The 14,519-nt window shown below is 42.7% G+C and overlaps 1 long non-coding RNA gene across 1 annotated transcript; it reads right to left on the bottom strand.

The window, feature by feature from the left end:
* Window positions 1-3,432: 3,432 nt before the first annotated feature.
* Window positions 3,433-14,286, bottom strand: LOC129531828 (uncharacterized). Its single transcript, XR_008677261.2, has 3 exons — window positions 14,100-14,286; window positions 13,480-13,558; window positions 3,433-3,526 (listed from the first exon to the last, which is right to left on the bottom strand). It is a non-coding gene; the product is annotated as an uncharacterized lncRNA (long non-coding RNA).
* Window positions 14,287-14,519: the final 233 nt, after the last annotated feature.

Below are 14,519 nucleotides of genomic sequence, written 5' to 3'. Positions count from 1 at the left end.
TGGAAAGCATTCTTTGCTCTCAAAACTTAAATTTGTATCCTGTGCAATAATTTTCCAGAGCATATTCATCTGCAAGAGTACCAAGTCAGTGCAGAGCCCTGAGAAGTCCTATAGTCCTTCCTGTAAAGTTCTCTGAGCTGCCCAAGGGACAATCAGCCTAACACATAAAAAGTGCGTTGAGGGATATCATGCAAAAGGCAAAGGCAAAGACTTGCAAATCTCTCAAGGTGAAGGTCATGTACTTTGAGCCCTCTGGCCCCACACTTAGTTTTCTGTGTGACCCAAAGCATCTAAAAGACTTCTATTTTAAATAGAATCAAAAGAATGACAATAACTTAAGCTCACTTATGTGTATCCATATATTTGCTATAAAATATTAAAAACTGACAGGCTGGTTTAACCATTGCCAGGCCAATGTTATTCCACTTTCCACTTCTTCCACTACATGTTCCCACTGGATTTGCAAGGTTATCAACAATTTCAGCAGCCCTTTGAGAAGCAAGGGGCTCCCCTTTCCTCCCTGACAGAAGCCTCCATCACAACCTTGCTGCCCCTCACAAAGGCGATTGCCAATGCCAAGCACATGCAAGCTTAACATAGGCTGGCTTAGTATGTCCCCAGCAAGTGGAGGGGGCTTCATGTTTTTTCTTGAATTGCCAGTTTTTGTTCTCCTTTTGGCATGTAGAGGTACTGTGAATCCAGCTAATGAGCAATGGCTGTGCCTGTCATCTGGCACCCTGGGTATCTTTGTGCAGTGCAGAATGGCAGAGAAGCCAAGCTACCTTCCTGCATCTCCTTTCTCTGCAATGCTTCTAGAAAGGCCCCAGTGTTTTGGTTTGGTAGATAAAGTGTCAGCCATGGTACTGCTGCCAACTGGAGAGGTAACTTTTGCCATAGTGGGCTCAGAAGAGTGAGTGTCACTTCCCCACTTCCAACTCAAAAGTGTGACACTTCCTTATGACACACTGAAAAAAATACTAGACTCTGTGACATTTTGTTTTGTTTTGTTTTGTTTTTTGTTTTTTTTGAGATGGAGTCTCACTCTGTCACCCAGGCTAGAGGACAGTGGCACAATCTCGGCTCACTGCAGCCTCCGCCTCCTGGGTTCAAATGATTCTCCTGTCTCAGCCTCCTTAGTAGCTGGGATTACAGGTGCATACCACCACGCCCAGCTAATTTTTATATTTTAGTAGAGACAGGGTTTCACCGTGTTGCCCAGGCTGGTCTCAAAGTCCTGAGCTCAGGCAATCCGCCCACCTCGGCTTCCCAAAGTGCTAGGATTACAGGCATGAGCCGCCGCACCTGGCCAACTCTGTGACGTGTTACTCAAAGCCTTATAAAAGGCCCCAATCTTGGCCTGGCACAGTGGCTTACACCTGTAATCCCAGCACTTTGGGAGGCCAAGGTGGGAGGATCACTTGAGGTCAGGAGTTCAAGACCAGCCTGAGCAACATAACGAAACCCTGTCTCTACAAAACTGTTTTTGAAATGTTAGCCAGGTATGGCGGCTCGTGCCTGTAGTCCCAGTTACTCAGGAGGCTGAGGAAGGAGGATCACTTGAGACCAGGAGTCTGAGGCTGCAGTGAGCTATGGTTGCACCACTGCGCTCCAGCCTGGGCTTCAAAGAGAGACTCTGTTTCAAAAAAAGAAAAGGAAAGTCTCAAACCTGTTTTTCTCCACCCTCCACTGCCCCTTCTCACTTTGTACTGTGACATGGCCACACCTCCCCACTCCCCTGAGCCAATTAGAGGGCTCTTCACTGCTTTTTCTTTGGCTGAGAATGCTCACTTTCTTCTTTCTGGAATTATCTGAATCCTTATCCTACAAATGCTGTATCAGCCTTCTTGGCCTCTCCAGGTAGACATGACTCCCTCCTGGGTGCTCTGCTGGCTCCTGGTTGTCATGCAGTGGCTTTTGCACAGGGATTAGCTGCGCCCTTCCCAGATACCCTTCCCCATTGAGCTGGGCACTGTCTGTGCTGGGTTCTGCAAGTTCTCATGCATTTCTTAATGATCATTGATATACATTAGTACTACTTTCCCATGACCCATGTGGGGGGTGTAGCTAAAAGCTTTTTAGGGATCTCTGTCAGCTCTAGACCTGACATCTGCACAGCATCTACCAGCCTCTGCCTGCCATGCCAGAGGCTGCTTCGGCAACCCAGGCCTGATGCGGGATCTGGTCTTGGTTACACAGTCGTTCTGATGTAATGTCTCCCAGCTGGGGCGCCTGGCCCAGCAGCCCAGCCTGTGGGGTGGAGAGAGGAAGGGAGGAGGCTATGACCTGAGACCAACCCCCTTTGAGGCTGCAAGGGGGACTCCTGCTTACTTGGATTAGTCAATTAGGTAAATATTACTCCTGGGCCTGTCTGGAAAGAAATAACAAACAACATATTCTGCAAATGGAAAAGCTGATCCAGGCCCAGTGACTGACAATCCAGGTGGTGTCCCCGCCCGCCCAGCTCTAAATCAGGGTAGGTCATTAATATGCTAACAACGCCGAAGTCAATTGGCTCCCATGGCGACAGCTCTGAAGCCTTCATGAATAATCCATGCAGCACCTGGAGGCATGAAATTTTCATTGCAGACTTGGTAGAGGAGCTTTGGGTGTGGGGAATCACAAGTGCAAGACACGCCTGGCTCCTGGAGCATGGCGACCCACAGCCCCTTGAGTCTGAGCACAGCACTGGCCACACCCCAGAGCCCCAGAGAGAGCCCGACTCTTGGCCATGTGCCAGGAGACATATAGGCTGGAAGGCTTCAGTCTCTGCATTGAAAACTCCAGCAAAAAAATGGAATTCGTTTTCTAAAAACAGCTCTGATCCTGTGTTCTCTGACAATCTAGCATGAGCAGAGCACTTCCCAGACACCCTGTCCCAATGCACCCATAACAATGTCATTCACAATCTTTATCCTACAGAGGGGTCTGACTCAAAGATCCATTTGATTTCAGGCTGCATTTTCCCTTTGCTCTTTCTTTCCCCCTTTACCTTCCCTAAACCTCCATTTTCTTCTTTATAAAACAGGTAGCAACGACGTATCCAAGACACTGTGAGAACTGAATGGAATGCACTTCAAACATTCGTGGCACAGTCTTACACGTTCAGCCTTTACCTGCCTCATTGGTGACTGGGAGTCAGCCTTGCTCTCTGATTAAGCTCACCTCTCTCTCTCCACTGAGAAGACATTCTTTTCTTTTTCATAATTTTTTCCAGTCTTCAGGATGTTTATTGAGCAATCAAGTATGGCATGGTTTTCCATGATGTAAAAGCAGGAAGGGGTTGTTTCCGAGAATTAAAACGTTAGACTTCCCTGAGCTGCAGTCTGTTTGTCACTCTGACGAGGATTGTTATTTGTGTGCTGTGGCTTTTATCTTCAGGCGTTGATTGCAGTCACCACTGCCTCCTTGATTCATTCCATTTATATGCCAGTCCTTCTCCTTTGGTTCAACGATTCCTTTGCTTTCTTCCTTGTTCAGTTTGACTTGATGTACTTTAATGTTACAGTGGCCTGGATCCTTTGTTTACCTGTTTCAAATTTTATGAACACAAATCACACAGTAAACATGAAGAGAATTTTCATTTCCAAACAGCAAGCTGTTCTGAAATGGGGAATCTTCCCCCATTTTTTTTTCTTTCTTTAAAAAAATTTTTTTAATGACTAGTGATATGGCTTGGCTGTGTCCCCACCCAAATCTCATCTTGAATAGAAACTCCCACAGTTCCACATGTCATGGGAGGAACCCAGTGAGAGGTGTTTGAATTATGGGGGCGGGTCTTTCCTGTGCTCTTCTTGTGATAGTGAATGAGTCTCATGAGACCTGATGGTTTTATAAAGAAGAGTTTTCCTGCACAAACTCTCTTCTCTTGTCTGCCACCATGTGAGATGTGCCTTTCACCTTCTGCCATTATTGTGAGGCCTCCCCAGCCACGTGGAACTGTAGATTCATTAAATTTCTTTCTTTTGTAAATTGACCAGTCTTGGGTATGTCTTTATCAGCAGTGTGAAAACGAACTAATACAATAAATTGGTACCAGTAGAGTGGGGTGCTGCTGATAAGGTACCTGAAAATGTGGAAGCAATTTTGGAACTGGGTACCAGGCACAGGTTGGAACAGTTTGGGGGGCTCAGAAGAAGACAGGAAAATGTGGGTAAGTTTGTAGGGACTTGTTGAATGGCTTTTACCAAAATGCTGATAATGATATGGACAATGAAATACAGGCTGAGGTGATCTCAGATGAATATGAAGAACTTGTTGGGAACTGGAGCAAAGGTGACTCTTGTTATGTTTTAGCAAAGAGACTGGCAACATTTTGCCCCTGCCCTAGAGATTTGTGGAGCTTTGAACTTGAGAGAGATGATTTAGAGTATCTGGCAGAAGAAATTTCTAAGCAGCAAAACATTCAAGAGGTGACTTGAGGGCTCTTAAAAGCATTCAGTTTTAAAAGGAAAACACAGCATAAAAGTTTGGAAAATTTGCAGCCTGACAATGTGACAGAAAAGAAAGTCTCATTTTCTGAGGAGAAATACAAGCTGGCTGCAGAAATTTGCATAAGTAACAAGGAGCCAAATGTTAATCCCCAAGACAATGGGAAAAATGTTTCCAGGGCATGTCAGAAGTCTTCACAGCAGCCCCCATCACAGGCCTGGAGGCCTAAGAGAAAATGGTTTCCTGGGCTGAGCCCAGGGTCCCTGTGCTGTGTGCAGTCTAGGGACTTGGTACCCTGCATCCCAGTCACTCCAGCCATGAGTAAAAGGGGCCAGAGTAGAGCTTGGGCCATGGCTTCAGTAGGTGCAAGCCCCAAGCCTTGCAGCTTCCACATGATGTTGAGCCTGCGAGTGCACGGAAGTCAAGAATTGAGGTTTGGGAACTTCTGTCTAGATTTCAGAAGATGTATGGAAATGGCTGGATGCCCAGGCAGAAGTTTGCTGTCAGGGTGGGGTCCTCATGGAGAACCTCTGCTAGGGCAATGCAGAAGAGAAATGTGTGGTGGGAGCCCACTCAGAGTTTCTACTGGGACACCACCTAGTGAAGCTTTGAGAAGAGGGCCACCATCCTCCAGACCCCAGAATGATAGATCCATGGACAGCTTGCACCATGCACCTGGAAAAGCTGCAAGCACTCAACTCCAGATCATGGAAGCAGCTGGATGGGAGGCTGTACTCTGCAAAGTCACAGGGGTGGAGCTGCCCAAGACCATGGGAACCCACCTCTTGCATCAGCATAACCTGGATCTGAGACCTACAGTTAAAGGAGATCATTTTGGAGATTTAAGATTTGACAGCCTTGATGGATTTTGGACTTGCATGGGGCCTGTAGCCCCTTTGCTTTGGCCAATTTCTCCCACTTGGAATGGCTGAATTTACCCAGTGCCTGTACCCCCATTGTAGCTAGGAAGTAATTAACTTGCTTTTGATTTTACAGGCTCATAAGCAGAAGGCACTTGCCTTATCACAGATGAGACATTGGACTATGGACTTCTAAGTTCATTCTGAAATGAGTTAAGACTTTGGGGGACTGTTAGGAAGGCATGATTGGTTTTAACATGTGAGGACATGAGATTTGGGAGGGGCCAGGGACAGAATGATGTGGTTTGGCTGTGTCCCCACCCAAATCTCATCTTGAGTTGTAACTCCCACAATTCCCAGGTGTCTTGGGAGGTACCTGGTGGGAGGGGATTGAATTAGGAGGGCAGGTCTTTCCTGTGCTGTTCTCATGATAGTGAATGAGTCTCATGAGATCTGATGGTTTTAAAAAGGGGAGTTTCCCTGCACAAGCACTCTTTTCTTGTCTGCCACCATGTGAGATGTGCCTTTCACCTTCCTCCATGATTGAGAGGCCTCCCTGGCCATGTGGAACTCTGAGTTCATTAAATGTCTTTCTTTTGTAAATTGTCTTAGGTATGTCTTTATCAATAGTGTGAAAACAGATTAATACAAGTAGGATGCAGTTTTGGAAATATTAAACTGAGGTTCAAAAAATATTTAAAATGTGCTAATTTAATAAGAAATGCAATCTATATAAATACCAGATATAGCTGTTTTAAAAAATCTACCTATATGAGAGCAGAGCCTGGGGGTGATTGGCTGGAGACCTGGGAGGGACAGCTTGGGCTTAGAAATGGCAACACTGTGTTCTTGGTTCATTTCTTCCCACCACACATTCCCGGTTGGTCTTCCTTGGCATCTTCCAGATTTGGAAAGAAACGTTGTCTCCTATGCCTTCCCTGGGTGGCTTCTCCTGTCCCTGCAGGCCCAGGACTCTTTGGCTCTACCCCATGCTAGGCAGGGCTTCCCACACAGCCCCACCTCCATCCCCAGCCTGGCTCAGCCTCTACAGACAATCTTCTGAGACATGTAGGCCTTTCCCTGGAGACACCACACCTGTCAGACTCCATTCCTGAACATCTTACACCTTTTCTGCTGCTGGCCTTCGCATGTTCCTCCCACACTTCCAGCCCTATCTCTCTTGGGATCCATGTAATTAGTCCCACTGCTTATTCCTTACCCTCTGTATTCAACTCTTCCAAATCCATTCTCTATTTTGTTGACAGTTATGTTTCCAAAAATCAAGCTTAAGCCTATCATTCTCTTTTTAAAATTCTTGCAAAGGCTCTCTTTGATTGTGAAAAGAATCCAGGGTCCTGAGAAATCAGATTGAGAGACTTATTACAGAATTGCTTTCTGATTCACTTTCCTTAACTGTCTGCGAGTTTGTGAAAGCAGGGACATTTTACTGGTAATCTTTGGACTCTGGTAGGTAAATATATGGAGCTGACATTTTTGAAATACTTATTATGTGCCAGATAGTAGCTGCATCTTTGCCAAGCATTATTTCTTAGCAATAGCTTTATGAAGTAACCATATTTTTCTTCTTTTTTAAATATGTAACACATCCAAAATGAGGTGTGCAGCACTTTAAATTAGGAAATATTACAACAAAATGAGCATTCCAAAATACAGCCCACAACCTAAAAACTAGGAAAATGCTCATCCATGTATCCTTTTGTGCACACACCTCCACTTCACTTGTCCTACCTTACTCCAAGGGGAACCCATGTCCTGCTTTTGCATCTTCATTCTTAGAGTTTTAAAATATTTTTGTGCCTGCATGTGTGGACTCCAAAAGAGTATTTGTCCCATATGCACTATTCTGAGATGCCCATTCAATTATATTTGATAACTTCATTGTTTCATATCATATACAATATTACTAGTATTTTTTCTATTTGATGTATAGATAAACAAAGCATGCAAATCTCTAAATATGATTCTAATATTTTTGTAATTCTATCAATTTTAATTTTAATATTTGAGACTGTTCTGAAGTATATTGAAGTTTAGAATTATTACACCTTCCAAATTCTATAATTTAGGTTTTTTGTTTGTTTGTTTGTTTGTTTGGAGACACGTTCTCACTCTGTCGCCCAGTCTGGAGTACAGTTGTGTGATCACAGTTCACTGCAACCTCCACCTTTTGGACTCAAGTGATCTTCCCACCTCAGCCTCCTGATTAGCTGGGACTACAAGTGTGTACCACCACACCTGGCTAACTTTTGTATTTTTAGTAGAGACAGGTTTTCCCCATGTTGGACAAGCTGGTCTTCAATTCCTGGCCTCAAGTGATCTGCCTGCCTTGGCCTCCCGAAATTCTGGGATTATAGGTGTGAGCCACCATGCCTAGCCTCAAGTTCTATTATTATATAGTCCCTTGTTACACACTTAATATGAGTTTTGTCCTAAGGCCAATTTAGTCTGATTTTAGTAAAGTTACTCAAGCTTTGCTTTTGTCTGATATAAACTTTGTCTGATACAACCTTTTTGTCTGATGTAACCTTTTCATTCTTTTTCTTCCAAACATTCTACATTGTTTTTCTTATAAAGAGCCTATAAAAGGCTTCCTTCTATAATTTGAAATACAAAAATATATTTTAACTCGCAAGTTTAGTCAATTTACATTTATTGGAAAGACTATCAATATTGGCATATTTAAATTTGTTTCTATACTCTTCACTTCTGCTTTCTATTGCTCCCAGTTTTTTCATTATTTTATCTTGCTTTCTAAAAAGACATTTTTGTTGTTCCTTTTTTTCTGTTATCTTCATTATTCCATTTTCTCTCATAATAGTTTGATATTCCTGCACTCTATATTTCTAGTGGTTACTCTTGAAAATCTACTTTTTACATGTCACTTAACATTATGTAAATTTACTTAATATACTAAAAACAAACTTAGAGCAGTCGGCTTTTTATTCTTTTTATTTATTTCTTCTTGGCTAACATTTATTACGGTTGTGAATTTTTATCCTTTTATAAACAAAAAACACGTATTATTATTGTCATAAAAATTTTGTTTTATCTTGTATTACACAACACCCTGCCCCAATTTGAGTTGCTTCCCATCTCTTTCTAGATCTCAGACACTCCTTCTGGAGCATTTTCCCTTCTTGGGAAGGGCAGAGTTGTGCCTCCTGGGCTCACAGCACCAACACTGCCTGGGAGCTTGTAAGAGACTCAAGTATTCAGTCCCCACCATAGGCCTAGAGAAACAGGGTCCTGGGGATGGGCCCAGAAATTCACGTTTGTATAGACTTCCCAGGAAGACTCCATAACTTGTCAGACCCAGCACAGATGAAAATGGGGAGCTGCCCTTTGCTCAACATGATTAACAATTTTAGGATGGCCATCGCAGAGCCTTCAATCAAGCTCAGGGCCCTTCTGAGCGTGCAGACTCTGGGTGACTGCCTATGGAGCTGGCCTTGACTTTCATGTGGTATCTTCAATTATTCAGTGAGGAAGATTTGTGTGCTCTTCCTCCATTTATTCAATCATTTATTTATATCAGTATGAACCTATTACATATTTTATATATGCATTTATAATCCAATTCCTTGGTTTTCTTGCCAAAATTGTTCCAGCTTGGGCCATTGGAAGCTCTTCCCAGTTGTCCTTCCTTACTGTGTAATGGTGAACCTAGTGAATTAAGTTGGAGCCCTTTGTAGAGGCTTCCATAATCCTTTTGCATTGCTCCCCCAACACAATTCAAGGTCACCGATCCAAATGACAGAGAAGGCTGAGAATCAGAAGTGTTCTGTGGCCTTTGTGGGCAAAATGAGGGCTGGCAGGCCCCAAATGAGAAGGAAGTTTACTAACAAAAAGAAAGTGTATCAGGCAAGGCTGACTGCACCTGCCCTCCGGCTGCCCCCACTGAGGTCTGCTGCACAGGCTGCCAGGCACAAGTTTGGTTCTGAGTAGAACAATCCTGTGTTCCTTAGAGTCTTAACTCTAAGTCTTCTGTGGGCGACAGGATCCTGGCAACCTCAGCAATTGCCTGGAGGCCGTGGAGGGTCTGCTGGTGCCCTGAGGGTGTATGTTGCAGCTTTCCAGGGGCTGCTGGGCTGGGTCGGGGCAGTGCTGCCAGGGGACTCTCATCAAGGCCCATGTCATACAGATTGTTATGGGGATGGTGGTGTTTATCATTATGGTCATATTTTTAATTATTAAGAAACTATTCAAGTAGAGGCAAGCTAGCCACTATTTTCTCTCCCCCTGGAAGAAAGACAACACATTTTTGAGAACTGCAATGTAGATTAAAAACATATTTGGTGCCCAAAGTGATCTGAGAATGTATGTTCACACAAAAAACCTGCATACGGATGTTTATAGCAGCTTTATTCATAATTGCCAATACTTGGAAGCAATCAAGATGTCCTTCAGTAGGTGAGTGGATAAATGAACTGTGCTGCATCCAAACAATGGAATATGATTCATCATTAAGAAGAAACAAGCTACCAAGTTGCAGAAAGACATGGAGGAACTTTAAGTGCATTTTGTTAAGTGGGCAAAGATAAACTGAGAAAGGCTACCTACTGGGTGATTTCAACTATATGACATCCTGGAAACGGCAAAACTATGAAGGCAGTAAAATAATCAGTGGTTACAAGGGGTTTTGGGGGAGGGAGGAATAAAAAGGGGATCACAAAAGATGTGTAGGGCAATGAAACAAATCCATGATACTATAATGGAAGACACATGAATGCATTTGACAAAACCTATGGAATTCACACCAAGATGCAAACCCAATGAACTATGAACTTTAGTAATAATGTACGAATATTGGCTATAACTAATGTATTGCACAAATGCAAAGTGTTAATAATAGGGGAAACTGTGAATGAGGGGAGAAGGAGTATATGAGAACTCTCTGTACTTTCTGTTCAGTTTTGCTTCAAAACTCCTCCACGAAATAAAGTGCATTAATTTAAAAAATTCATACTTAGAAGTCTTAGTCCACTTCAGTGCAAACCAGATCAGAAAACAAATGATTAAAAACACACGAAACACCAATAAAGAACTAGAAATCTCCAAATTTCACTTGATGTTTACATAGACACCTTTGAAAAGAAGTAAAAGAAGGTAGATAAAACACAATATTGAGAGCAAGTTGACCGATGGTTGACATTGCAAGGAAGTTTCAGTCTGTACAAGATGCATCAGGATACATCCAATTTGAAGTACCTGCAATAAAAACATCCTTCAAAACCCATCTGATGAATGAAGAACAACTTCAGACAGCACTGAAAGATGCTTCGAAGGGAAAATCTAATGTTCCAAGAAGCCTAAAGTGGAAGCAGAAGGATAGAAATGGAGAGTGAGTAAAGTTATTACAATAAAAATGTTCTAAAACTATAAAGAGAGGTAGGTTAAGCCTCTGGATGGACAGTTGCAACAAATAAGAATTTTTGCTAGTGTTATTGGAAAAAACAATGTGGATAGCAGGAATTTGAAAATACATATTGTGAATGCGACGAAAATGAAGACCTCCTAGAAGATGACTCAAAGGAATTTCAAAGAAACCGATTGATGTGGCTGAATTAAATATTTATTTTAAAACTTTTGAAAAGGAAACCAAACGTATGCTAAGTTAACTCAGGAAGATGAAATAGCCGATGCACTTAAAGATCACATAAAAATCCTCTAAACTGAGAAAGCATCATTGCAGTTGGAAGAAAATCAGTTAGAAAAGGAAAAGCAACCACTCCCGAAGGAAATTCAAATCTTCTTAGAAATGCACCAAGAAGAAATGAGCATTCAACAAATATCTGATTTGGAGAGACTGTATTCTGTAAGATAGGAGAGTAGTTTTCCAAAGCAGATGAAAACATGCTACAGTACCTGATAGTCACAATAAATGACTATGTTACTGGCTTATGTGCTTGTTATCCTATACATTTTTATTGTGATTTTAGAGTGTACTCTTTCTACATATATATATATATATACACACAAACACACATATATATAGTGTGTATATATACGAAGAGTATATATATATACACTCTTCATATATATATATACTCTTTCTGTATATATATATATATACTCTTTCTATATATATATATACTCTTTCTGTATATATATATATAGTTTTTAAAGTAACAATAAAACAGTCTCAGGCAGGTCCTTCAGGAGGTAGTCTAGAAGAAGGCATTGCTATCAGCGGAGATGACAGATCCATGCACGTTATTGCCCCTGAAGACCTTCTGGTGGGACAAGATGTGGAGGTGGAAGAGAATGATATTGATAACTCCGACCCTGAGTAGACCTAGGTTAATGTGTGTGTTTATCCCTTCACTTTTAACACAAAAAGGTTAAAAATAAATAAATAACTTTAAAAATAGAAAAAAAGCTTACGGAGTAAGAATATAAAGAGAAAAATATTTTTGTACAGCTGTACACTGTGTTTGTGTTTTAAGCTTTAATGCTGCCTGGGACTCTCTAGGTCACCGCTGCTCCTAGTGATCTCTCCCTCCTCCAGACAGAGCATTACTAACATGGGTCACAGTCACAGCTCCTACACGCAGGGCTTGTATGGTTCACTTTACCTCACCCTCAAGGTACTGGAGACTGATAATCTATTCAGTGTAGCACCCCATCACTTACAAATATCTTTCACTTTGTCTCATTCAATATTCCCAATTCTGAGAAGTAGGTAAGTGCAACAAATTCTCATAAAACTTAGTGGCTTAAATAATGGCTTTATTTATTTATTTCTGAGACAGGGTCTCACTCTTGCCAACCAGGCTGGTGTGCAGTGGCAGTCTTGACCAACTGGGCTTAAGCAATCCTCCCATCTCAGCCTTCAGAGTGCCTGGGACCACAGGCAAGTGCCACCATGCCCAGCTAACTTTTTTCTATTTTTTTATAGAGATGGTGATGTGGTTTGGCTGTGTCCCCACCCAGATCTCATCTTGAGTTGTATCTCCCATAATTCCCATTGTTGTGGGAGAGACCTGGTGGGAGATAGTTGAATCATGGTGGCAGTTTCCCCCATACTGTTCTCATGATAGTGAATAGGTCTCACGAGGTCTGATGGTTTTATGGGGAGAAACCCCTTTTGCTTGGCTCTTACTCTGTCTTTGCCTGCCACCATCCATGTAAGATGTGACTTGCTCCTCCTTGCTCTTCACCATGATTATGAGGCTTCCCCAGCCATGTGGAACTGTAAATCCAATTAAACCTCTTTCTTTTGTAAATTGTCCATTCTCAGGTATGTCTTTATCAGCAGTGTGAAACAGACTAATATAGATGGGGTCTCATGATATTGCCCAGACTGGCCTTAAACCCCTGGGCTCAAGCAATCTTCCCACTGTAGCCTCCCAAAGCACTGGGATTACAGGTGTGAGCCACTGCACCTGATATTTTGCTCACACATTTATGATGTGCTTTGGGCTGAGAAATGGCAAGTCAGCCCTGTTCCATTTGGTGTCAGCTGGGCCAGCTTAAAGGCTGGGCATAGAATCATTGGGAGGCTCACTCACTCCCACATCTTTAGGTATCTGCTCCATGGAGCAATGTAAGCTCCACAGCAGAAGAAGCACATGTGGGAAGGGAAGTGCAGCCCTCTTGGACTGTGCAATGGCCACAGAAGTTATGAACATACCCATTTTACCCGTAAGGAAACCAAGACACAGTGCAGCTAAAAGGTGGCCCAAACTCCCTCAGAGAAGAGCAAGAACTCAAACTCAGACCAGTTTGCCCTTCTTTTTCTTTTCTTTGTTTGTTTTGTTGTTGTTGGACTTTGTGCTTTGTTGGTTTGTTGGATTCATTGTTGTTTCTTTTTATCTTGAACCTGGTAAGCAGCCCAGCCAGGATACAAACTATGGTTATTCTTACACTGAATCCAAATGGATTCTCAAGATCTAAGCCTTCTCCTTTATTTTGAAATCAAGGGAGGTAGAGTAATTCATTAAAAGCCAAATAAGGCCACTTTTCCCCATATCAACCCTGTGGTTGGGGCCTCTCCCTGCAGGGGTGCAGAAGCTGTGTCCTCTATGGAGGAGCACTCAGTGGGGCTCTTGAGTCAGGCTACCTGGCTCCATTCCAGTCCTAGAGACTTAGCTAGGGAGCCTCAGGAAAGTTACTTAACCTCCATTCTTAGTTCTTCCAGAGATAGAATGGAGGTAACCACAATACCTACCCAAGGGTTGTCATCAGGATCAAATGAGGTAACTGGCAGTTAACAGAGCAGCTAGAACACAGCACCTGCTGCACGGTGCCTGGAACAAAGCAGATACATGCAGGCATTAACAGATGATCCAAATTGATACAGGCACGCTTACTAATTCACCTAACACATTTCATTGAGCAACTTGCATCTCGAGAACTACTGAAGTTTTCTGAACTTAGCTCTGGAAACTTTGATATCTCACATTCCTTTTTCAAGCCTCAGTTTCTTTATCTGTGCAATCACAATACATTTATTAGCTCCAAAATTTTTCCAGCTCTCCTATTTACGACCTCTAATCTATACAGTATAGTAACTTTATTTATAGTTAACAGTCTGCAGGATTATTATTACAGCACCCTGATTTGAAGCCTGGAGGTTCTTTTATTTTAAAGGGGAATTGTATAAAGCAGAAAAAAAAAAACATTGGTTTTACTCTTTGGGGAAGAAAAAAGAGAAGACCTGTTGCTAACATTTTGTCATAAGCTTGTCTCGTATCATTAGGCTTATACTGAAGAAATAAATAATGTTTCTCAAAACACAGTACTTGAAGCAATTTAATTTATTGTGACATTTCTTTGTGATGTTTCTACCTGTATCTTTCCTAGTATATTCCAGGAATAAGCAAGGATCCTTGGACTTCGTGGTCTCAAGTGGACTTTGTGTTTTTGCCACCAGCCTGCAGGAGGAAGAGTGGGAGTTCGCTGTCTTCACATTTCAGGAAAGCCTGGGCCAGCTGAAGTGGCTACGATTGGGTCCTGGAGCAGAAAAGCAGAGGAAGTGTCAGAGAGGAAAATAGCAGAAACAGGCCCTGAAAGGCCATATCCTAAGACAGGGGAGAGGTCAGCGGCCCAAGGAAGAGGCCCCAAACTCACTACCCGACAGCTCTGCGGGGAGATGAAGGACCTCTGTGGGGTCTCCAGGTGGTGCTCTTGGAGAGGTTGTATGCCAGCGTATTCCAAAAGAGGGGCTCCCAGACTGAGCAAATGTCTGGCCTGGACCTGCCAGATCAG

This window comes from Gorilla gorilla, chromosome 12 (genome assembly GCF_029281585.2).
Source record: "Gorilla gorilla gorilla isolate KB3781 chromosome 12, NHGRI_mGorGor1-v2.1_pri, whole genome shotgun sequence".
NCBI classification, from domain to species: Eukaryota; Metazoa; Chordata; class Mammalia; order Primates; family Hominidae; genus Gorilla; species Gorilla gorilla.
This window is presented reverse-complemented; position numbering and strand designations above follow the sequence as displayed.